The sequence below is a fragment of the Hyposmocoma kahamanoa genome, unplaced genomic scaffold (genome assembly GCF_003589595.1).
Source record: "Hyposmocoma kahamanoa isolate Upper Pololo Valley unplaced genomic scaffold, ASM358959v1 94, whole genome shotgun sequence".
Taxonomy (NCBI): domain Eukaryota; kingdom Metazoa; phylum Arthropoda; class Insecta; order Lepidoptera; family Cosmopterigidae; genus Hyposmocoma; species Hyposmocoma kahamanoa.
In genome coordinates, this window is record NW_020654878.1 from 4,380,131 (window position 1) to 4,389,949 (window position 9,819).

General features: G+C 33.7%; 1 protein-coding gene across 1 annotated transcript in view; it reads left to right on the plus strand.

The window, feature by feature from the left end:
• The first annotated feature begins 3,311 nt into the window (after positions 1–3,311).
• Positions 3,312–9,819, plus strand: part of LOC113237812 (neuropeptide CCHamide-2) — a 110,790-nt gene continuing 104,282 nt past the window's right edge. The window contains exon 1 of the mRNA XM_026474491.1: positions 3,312–3,633. The gene's annotated coding sequence lies outside the window, so the exon portion shown is untranslated. The remainder of the gene's footprint in view (positions 3,634–9,819) is intronic.

Here is a 9,819-nt window from a genome sequence, read left to right on the forward strand (position 1 = left end):
CTGGGTCTAAACAGTTACTATCGCTTGTCGATCGACAAATATCAGGGTTAACATCGAACACATTTGTAATTACGCCTAATTTAATTTCACAGTGTCGATCAACAAAAAAAGCGCTGTTGATCGTTTATTGTTTACTGAGGCACATAAATTTTAGTGAGCCAAACTGTGTGGAACGAAGGCGACGGCAGCTGCTGGTGGTGTATATGCGCGCACCACCATGTTAAGAGAAGCGCCGCCTGATCATAATCAGGTCCACCTCATTATCAATCAAGTTTATGAACTTGATTGATAATGAGGTGGACAAATTTACGTGTCCTCTGAGTGAATTCACAAAGGTTGCTTCATTTATCCGTAGTCATAAGTTAGATAAATAATAAGTATCTTAACTTGTAAATATTAATTATATTGTCTAGGCTATCGCATTAGGTCATAATCTGTAATTATAGTCTAAGTATGGCTTAAATAAATAAAATTCAAATATCTTCCTCTTGTACGCATTTGTTGGTTTTGCTAAATGCGTTTTCTGTCTGTCTGAGCTCTTACGTATTCCGGGACAATGCTATTGTGATTGGAATCAAATGTTTATTATTATTTTTAAATGTTTAATATTTTATTAGGTCTGCGTGGAATAATTTATTGTTTTCCATTCGAGGTTCTTGTGAAAGAGTTCGTCTGGGGTAGTACTGCCACCTTAAGTCACAGTAATGTCTTATGTCTCAGTTGACGGTTGCAGTGGTAGTGCCCTTCAGATCTTTGCAATTTAAAGCTCTGAATGGCACGATAACTGTTATGGACAGGACTGTAGCTTACTATCTGGCGCACGCCTTGTTCGTCCCGTCACGTAATGTTATAAAAAAATATATTATTTTATTTATTACCCCAAAACACTCAAGTGTTTTACCTCAGCATAAACATGCAGCGATTTTAGATTACGTAAATATTCCGTTTTTCAACGGAAATTTAATACACACATTGGCACATTTGGCGGAAAATAAAGAATTATCTTTATGTAGAAACGTTTGTATTTAAATAAATAAAAATTAGACATAAAGTAGCAATTACGTAACGAAAAATAACATAGACTTTGTCGAAATTAAAATTCTAACAGTTTAATATTGATTAACTCAAAGTTTCACTAAATAAAAACCTTTTTCAATTTAAAGTATAAGACATTTACAAGAAAACAAAGTCAACCTCGATCCATTTGACAACCTTGTATTAGTAAGAAATTAAAAGAAATGAATGAAAGAAAAAAAAAGACAGTCGACTAATTTCTTTTAAATTAGACTTAAAAGAAAAAAGTAAAATAACCCGCGAGACTTTTGCAAAAATACTGTTATCAGTTTGAAGATGTGTACATCACCCTATTTTTTATTTTTCAGGAAAAATACGCAGGCACTTCATATTTCTACACGAGACTATTTTTAGGAACAAAGTATGCCTGGAATATTATCAGAGAATGAATCTGATAGGCATATTAGTGTAATTATGGTGCTTATTTATTACGTCATTAATTTATGTTTCAATGTTTTAGGATACTCTGATCTTGGTGTTCTGCTACCAAATAATTTAAAAAATAAAATGTAGAAGATATTACGTTTCGTTAACTATTCATTGTGAGAACACCGCCATACTACTTGTGACTTACTAGTAGTTACGTACTTATGTTGATACTAAAATTATTGTATTGCTTATATATTATGTATTATTGATGTAGTGCTTATTAAGTTTTTGGGTTTTCTCGAGTGCTACACATACAAATAAATCTATTTTTTCCACATCTATTTGTATTTTAATCTATCCAATGTTTCAGGCTTTTCACAGGTCTCAAAAACCGACCTCAAAGTCATCCATCCCCTAGTTTGCCACCCTTAGAGGTGGAATAATTTACCTACCTTTCCAAAAAAAGAATCATCAAAATCAATTCACAAATGCCGGCCGGAGTTATCGCGTAACATACATACAATGTAATCAGAAGAGCTCCTTGTGAAAGAGTTCGTCGAGGGAAGTCCTGCCGCCTTACCTATTTCTGCCGCCAAGGAGTAATGTCAGCATTACTGTGTTCCGGTTTTTAAGGGTAAGGGTGCTGGTGAAATTACAGGCACATGGGACTTGTCAACTTATGTCCCAGGGTGACTGGCGCAGTGGCAGTGCCCTTCAGATCTTTGCGATTTGAAGCTCTGAGTGGCACTGCAACTGTTATGCACAGGCGTATAGCTTACCATCAGGTGCACGACTTGTTCCTCTCGTCACTTGATATTATATAAAAAAAATGCAGTTGAATTGAGAACCTCCTTCTTTTTTGAAGTCGGTTAATTATCACGGCTGTAAATGGTTTGTTTCAAGAAACAAAAATAGTTTCATATTCATTAAAAAACGCTATGAAAACAAAAACGAAATCGAACAACAATAAGAACAGCGTCCATCAAATTTGACAGTCAGGTTGAAGTTCAGCGGATCCTATACTCTAATTATCTTTTTAAACTCATTTAACTTTATCAATTGAAACATATGTGTCGAAGGATGGACTGATTTTCAGGTTAGATATTGCTCAAAAAATGCGTTGCGAAAAACCCAATACCTGTCCTAATTGAATGTTTCATATCTATACTTGATAAGCCTACCTTATAATCTACTTCATCGAGTAGCCAATAAAGCAGTGAAAACAACGCAATCAAGTGATTGCACTTAATAACTACGAGTGCGTCAAATTTGGGTCAGAAAGAGATAGTTAGGGAGTGTGTGACGCTGTCTCTTTCCCGCGCTATTCAAGTTGGAAATCTGTGTTGCGAATGGACGATGAACGTAGGGCGGGATTATAGAGCTTCAGTCTATCAGAGCTGACAAGTTTAGTGAAAAGGTCTTCCAATAAAAGTATACCCATTAACTTTACAACTATGCTACTGTGAATTCAAATAGTTGTATTGAAAGTTAAACGTATTTGTTATTTTAACGGTTTCCGTAAAACGTAATGTATTTGTCAAATACAACAATTTATTATAATTTTAATTCTAAAACGTAAGCAACTTTCATTTGTTTTATATTTTAAACAACTGGATTTAAAACACTTGGTACTTGAACTAACTTATAATTCGTTTTTAGTAAATTATTTAAAAAAAATTAACGTATTTTCTTACTTGGTCGCGATACGGATAAAGGTAAAATGAAAATTGCTAATAAACTCAATTAGATTTTTCAATGTTATTGCAAACAATAATGTAATCAAAAATTAACTTTAAATTGAAACGATAATCAGTAGATTAGTCACTCTTTGAGAAATTAATTTGATATTTCAACTCCTTTACGAGGCCGTTCGTCAACAGTTAGTCAATGAATAGTTAGTACCTTAAGAATATTAATTCAATTTGAGTATTTCCTAAAACACTTCCTACCGGCCCACGCATCGTGTCGAAAATACAATCAAGTGTGTCTACTGGATTACTAACTCTATGGTTAGAGTTTAAAAGCGAGGGTGCGGGCGGTCCGCGCGCACTCTACATACCTGCCGCGTTATGATCTGACCACTGGTACCACCGCAGTTGTACCACGAGTAATAAAGTTGTAACACCAGTAACGTAGTTGTATTGCCGGTTACCAAGTTGCAGTTTCAGGAGTTTCGATAGAAGAATTGCTGTAAGTTATTTCAAGTTTGTTTTAAAAAGTTTTATTAGTACTTTTTAATGTTGTTTTTTTGTTCTTTTTTCGGATGCTTGTTATTTAAGGGGTTAGGTTTAGAACTATATAAAGAGTAAAATAATGTAAAAGATTACTTCAAAAAGTTTTATAAAAAATTACATTAACGTAAGAAAACTTTTTAATCTATGAAAAAGTTAATATATTTAATGATACAAAAAATAATGAAGAAGATAATGTAATTTAGAAAGTTTAACTTTATCGAGTTCTTAGGTTTTCGCGATTGTTCGCGAGACACAGGAATCAAACTTTCTGGATTTAAATCCATTATTATCCGAATTAAAGTTTAACATTTTTGTATAAAAATATTGTTCTCCTTATAACAAACAAATTAACTTCACAAAGTTTCCATGTCCACGTAATAACTGCAAGAAATAAAATTAAATTTTTTAGTTTTTTAATTTAATGGTAAAGAATCAACTCAATTAAGTCAAAGCCTTTCAAAATTATGATTACTGAAAAAATGAAAATAATTTCATTGCAACCGCACAAAAAACATTTTCAAGCCATGGAAAAAGAGCATTATGTGTTTAGACAATCGACTTCAATTGCTTTATTTCGACTTCCATAAGTTCCACTGTTGAACACGTGTCCCAATTAATAAGTCGAGAATTCAACTAATCTTAAATGCAATTGTTTAATATTTCTTCAGACAATCGACTCAAGTTGCTTTATTTCAACTACTATAAGCGGCACTGTTGAACATGTGTCCCTAATAAGTCAAGAATGCGACTAATATTAATTGCAGATCGTATTATATAGTGTAAACACGTAAGGGGGACACGTGAGGTCCACTGTATTAAAATGACGAGCTGGTACAATTTTGCTAAACTTTTTTTCATAATTAAGCAAACAACACTTGAAATCGTCATATTGAATATACTTTACTATTCATTCATAAGGCAGATTCCCCTGAGAAAATAGAGTAAGAAGCTATAAGAGTTGTTCTTTGTAAATAAACAGTTGTGCATAATTTATCATAATACAATATTTATTTCAAATATCCATTAATCGAGACAAATTAGAAGAACTTGTCATCCAAATACGCAGAAGTTGTATAATAACTTATAGAGTGTAAAACGTTTTTGTTTTACTACAGTTTTAAATTGCATTTTTTTAATACCAACCGGATTCTTATTATTACGTATACATTGCCTCTTTAATGAATTAGTGACTTGGTGAAGACGACTGTTGAAAACAGTTAGTTTGTTTTTAACCGACTTCAAAAAAGGAGGATATTCTCAATTCGATTGCATGTTTTTTTGTATGTTACGCGATAACTCGTGAACTAATTGTGATGATTCTTTTTTTGTTGGAAAAAAGGTGTCTCAGACGTGATCTCATTTAAATTGGAAGAAAATATTCCACCTCTAAGGGACAACATTTGGGGTAGGATTTAATACTGATTCCGTTATTATTCCTAGTATTCATGTTATGTTTGTTACTGTTTTCCATAAAAACGAAAACTATTCTACTTAGCATTAACTGAGTTTTCGTAAATTTGCTGTGACGCCAGTGTAAGAATGTTAATTTCTTTAAACTTTCAAAAACTGTTGGGGCTAGATTGTAAACTGCCCTAACAGCACGATTTTGCAGGGTAAATATTCTATTAATATCAGCGGCATTACCCAAAAGCAAAATGCCGTGTCTTTAGTGGTAGAACTAACTGTAGTCTTTCAATTACCAGGACGATGACGCACCCGATAACATCAAGGTTGTCCAACGACCAAAATGAACAGTAATCCTATAATTATAAATCTAAAATAAACTACATTAAGAATCAGAATACGCTCAAACTGTGTCTAAAAATAGGTATTTTAATTTAACATTCTTCTATATTAAGTTTTATCATGATATCGAATTATTTTTACTGACATGCTTGCTCCATACTATCTTCAGCATACCAGCAAAAGGGCTGGCTATGCATCTACAGCCTTTGGAGTCGAAGCCCTTAGCCCATGGGGCCCCGATGTCTTGTTTTTGTAATATATAATATAATAACGGGACGAACAAGTTGTGTTTTAAATCGCAAAGATCTGAAGAGCACTGCCACTGCGCCCGTCATCATGAGACGTAAGTTGATAAGTCCCATGTAGCTGTAATTTCACCAACACCTTTACCCTTCAAACCAAAAAATAGATAAGGTGGCAGTACTTCTCGGGACGAACTCTTTCACAAGGACTCTTTCATCTGTACAAAATAAAAAAAAATACACTGTCTGCATAGCCATACAAAGGGGGAACGCTGCCAGCATCTTAAGCACCAGTCCGCGAGGACCCAATTTTATTCATATAATTTAACCTAATTTTAATGTCAAATATTTGTCCTTATATTGTACCTTACCTGTATACTTGAAGTTATTGTCTATTAAATAAAATATTTCTATTAAAACCACTCCACTAGTTTCTTATACTTATTAATACAAAGAAATCTTAATTCAATCGGGCTGGATTCGAACCACCGCACCGCCTTCATTATACCGTGGTTGACGCTTTCCCAGCTGAACTACGGAACGAACCTGCAAGCCCTACGAGCCTTTCTTCGTGCTCGATCTTTCTATTAATAATTATAATAACGTTATGACTAAGTTGAATATAAAATTATGTAATTCTAGTGACACTATGACCTTTCAACTACATTATAACTCATAACACATTCTAAATCAAATATTAAAAGCAATGTACTGTCTTGTCCAATAACAGTGAATGTGTGAGTTGAATGTCTGTTGTTGTGGGTGTGGTAAAAAGGTATTATGAGAAATATAATTATCAAAGATAGTTAATAAACAAGTCTTAATCAATACATGAGTGTGTGAAGTTTTTCTATGGCGTTAAAGTAGCAGAATAACATAACACATACTTGAAACATGAGAAATTGTGTCTTAAAAGTAACTCACAGTTTGCACTGTGGCCATTGCAGGAGAAGGTCCTGGGTTCTGGTTCCGGAAGGATCAGCTTTTTAAATTGATTCTGGTTTGAGTGTGTAGTAGCACAGGTATTAGCATAATTGGAGACCAGGTAATTTGGTGGGATTGATTAGCACTTTATTATTATAATGAAGTGACGGAACGAACAAGTCGTGCGCCTGGTGGTAAGCGACACGCCTGTCCATAACAGTTGCAGTGCTGCTTAGAGCCCTTCAAAATAGGAACGCAATTACCTTGACCACAGATTCTCAAACTTTTGGGTTCACCACCTGGACTGCATCAACGCCCCCAAATTGCTGCGGAGGCCCCTATCGCCCTCCTAGGACTCTTCAGCGCCCACTGTGGGGCGGAAGGGACGACCACTTTGGGAAACTATGCCCTAGCCCTAGACGAACTACATTTCTACCGAACAAAAAGTCGTAGGTAATGTTGCTACATTCTACATACCAAACAAAAAGTTGTAAGTAATGTTGCTACATTACCTACGACTTTTTGTTTGAAAGAGTTCGTCCAGGGAAGTACTGCTGTCTTACTTATTTCGGCTGCCAAGTGGTAATGTGACCATTATTGCGTTCCGGTTATTGAAAAAAGGCGCATGGGCAGAGTGTCGGGCGTTCGGTGCCCCTCAGATCTTTGTAATTTTAAGTTCTTAGTGGCACTGTAACTACTATGGATAGGTGTGTTGCTCACCGCCAGGCACAAGACTTCGTTCCGCCACTTGGCATTATAAAAAAGAAATTGTTCTGGTTTGGAAGATCTGAGTTGTGCTCTAGAGTGAATTCCATTGCTATGGTAATCTCATACCTAAATAGAGACCAGATAATTGGTGTGGCAATCTTGTATATTATACACATAAATTATAAAAAATAATTTGTAAATTTCTTAAAATTATTTATTATGGCGAACAATCTTAATTTTCCGGATGAGCATAACATAAGAACATAAGAAGAGTATAACATTGTTTGTGGTGACATTTTCGAAATGCGAAGTTTTGTTTTTTTTTAATTTAATATTTTTTTAATTTAATATTAATTTGTTAATTTAATATTTTTTTTCTCCTGTACTTTAATCTGTCAATCACAATTCCATAAACCATATCACAAGAGCGCACTTCTTGTTTCTGAATCGAAATTCTATTGTCTATGGTACGCAGAACTATTTATTATGAGTTTCAAAAAAAGAACATCGTAGTTTTCCTAATTAAAATAACAAATATGACGTTACTCAAACGCTCTACTTCCTCTTGATTGGTTGAATTATATTGTTATGCAACCGGACCTTAAATCTTTATATATATAAAAAAAAATTGGTTAAAATAAAAGCGGTGCTAGGCCTGTTCTATTCTATCTCTTTGGTTTTTTGTTTTGTAGCGGTTGTTTGGCTTTCATTTGATTTTTGTTGTCATGGGTTGTTAAAAAATATATATGCATTAAATATTAGTCATGCTTCATTATTTAATTTACCCGTACAAAAAATATTGTATACAATAATTACTTAATTAGGTCTTAATACTGTGTGTGTGATCTACCACTAGATGGCGCTGCCATGGCTGGGTCGGGCTGAAAATCAGGGTTGAAATCATTACAAACTGATTTGAAATTTTTTCTGAGCTCGTGTCCGTCACACACATACGTTATTCTTTTTATTTTGATTTAATTTTTTTTTAATTATTACTGTTAAAAATTTTGTAAATTGTACAAAAAAATCTCGTTTTTTTGCTGGTTTCTATATATTTTTTTGTTATGTGTGTGAAAATAAATGGTTTAAGTGGTTTAAAACCTCGATACTCGACTTTCAGAACTCCCATTATGCAAATATTCCATGAATATCATAATCATTAAACCACTGAGAAAATACTCTACTAGCTTATTATTATTATCGAGACTTATATTATATATCATAATTATTTATAAATTTTGATAATATCTTTTCACTTGTCATGTTATGCACCGCTGTTATTTATTCCGTACTCAGCTCTCCGGTTGACTACTAGAGAATGCCTAATGGTAATAAGTCCGCTATTTGTACTACTTTGTGTGCATTAAAATTTAAATAAATAAAATAAGTATGAACAAAAACAATAGGCGGAGAAAATTTGACAAAGATCCGACGTTGACCCGATGGCGACTAACGGAGATCAAGGCGGCGCGGCAAGTCGTTAAACCAATTTTCAAGTTGCGGGATAAATGTGAATTTAATAACTATACGGTTTCGGTTGAAAACCAACATTTAGCAGGTTTTGTGTAATATTTAAAGAGAAATATCTCCATATAAAAATTATATGCAAAATTAGATATTTAAGAATCTATACAACCTCAAATACCTCTGTTTGATTCCACTGAATGAATTACTTTGAAAAATTTAAGGATGTACACTAATTACTATACGATGTGAAAACACAATTCCTAAAAAAAATTCACGATAGAAAAAAACACAAACTTGCCTCGAAATTTTACAAGAAAACCGCTGTATTCAATAGGTATTTTACAATATACCAATGATTTTTTTTTATATCAACTGACCTAAATAGAACACGTATATTATACGATATAAATATTTCAAATGGCTGTAATTTCTAAAAATAGAAGTAAATTAATTTGCTACTCCCCGAACCCAGTGAAGGTCAAAACGTGCAAAATAGCTGCGCTTGTGCAAATTAATTTACTTCCATTTTTATTAACATGGACTTTCGCAAATTAACGCCTCAATCTATTAATGGTTTTAATTACGTTTGTAAAAAATAAATTCTGAAAAAAAAAAACCAGTGTCTGATGACTACTGATAGTAGAATCGTACGTGAAGCTATTGAAATTAAAAAAAAACACCGTAATTTCAACCGCGAAGACGGTTTTAAGCGTTCATCGCCATGGGATCCAGTTATCAGCAAATGTAAACGACATCAAGTATCGTCCGACAAGTCGATGGATGTCGTGAGTGGTTTGTGTCGGTCACAAATAAATAATGAAAATCAAGTGCGGGTAGTTTACAAAAACTCGCACGGCTAGAAGATGCTGACACCCGCCTTTTCAGTCCCTTTGAGACCATGGACGTTGCAAAAATATGTTTTATACGTGATTAAGTCCCGAATTAAAAATCAAATAATGTTGATATTTTACACTAGCATCACGGATGAGTATCTCGATTGTGGGAGTATAGTCACGTAATAGATATGAAATACGAGTTTATAATTACATAACGAT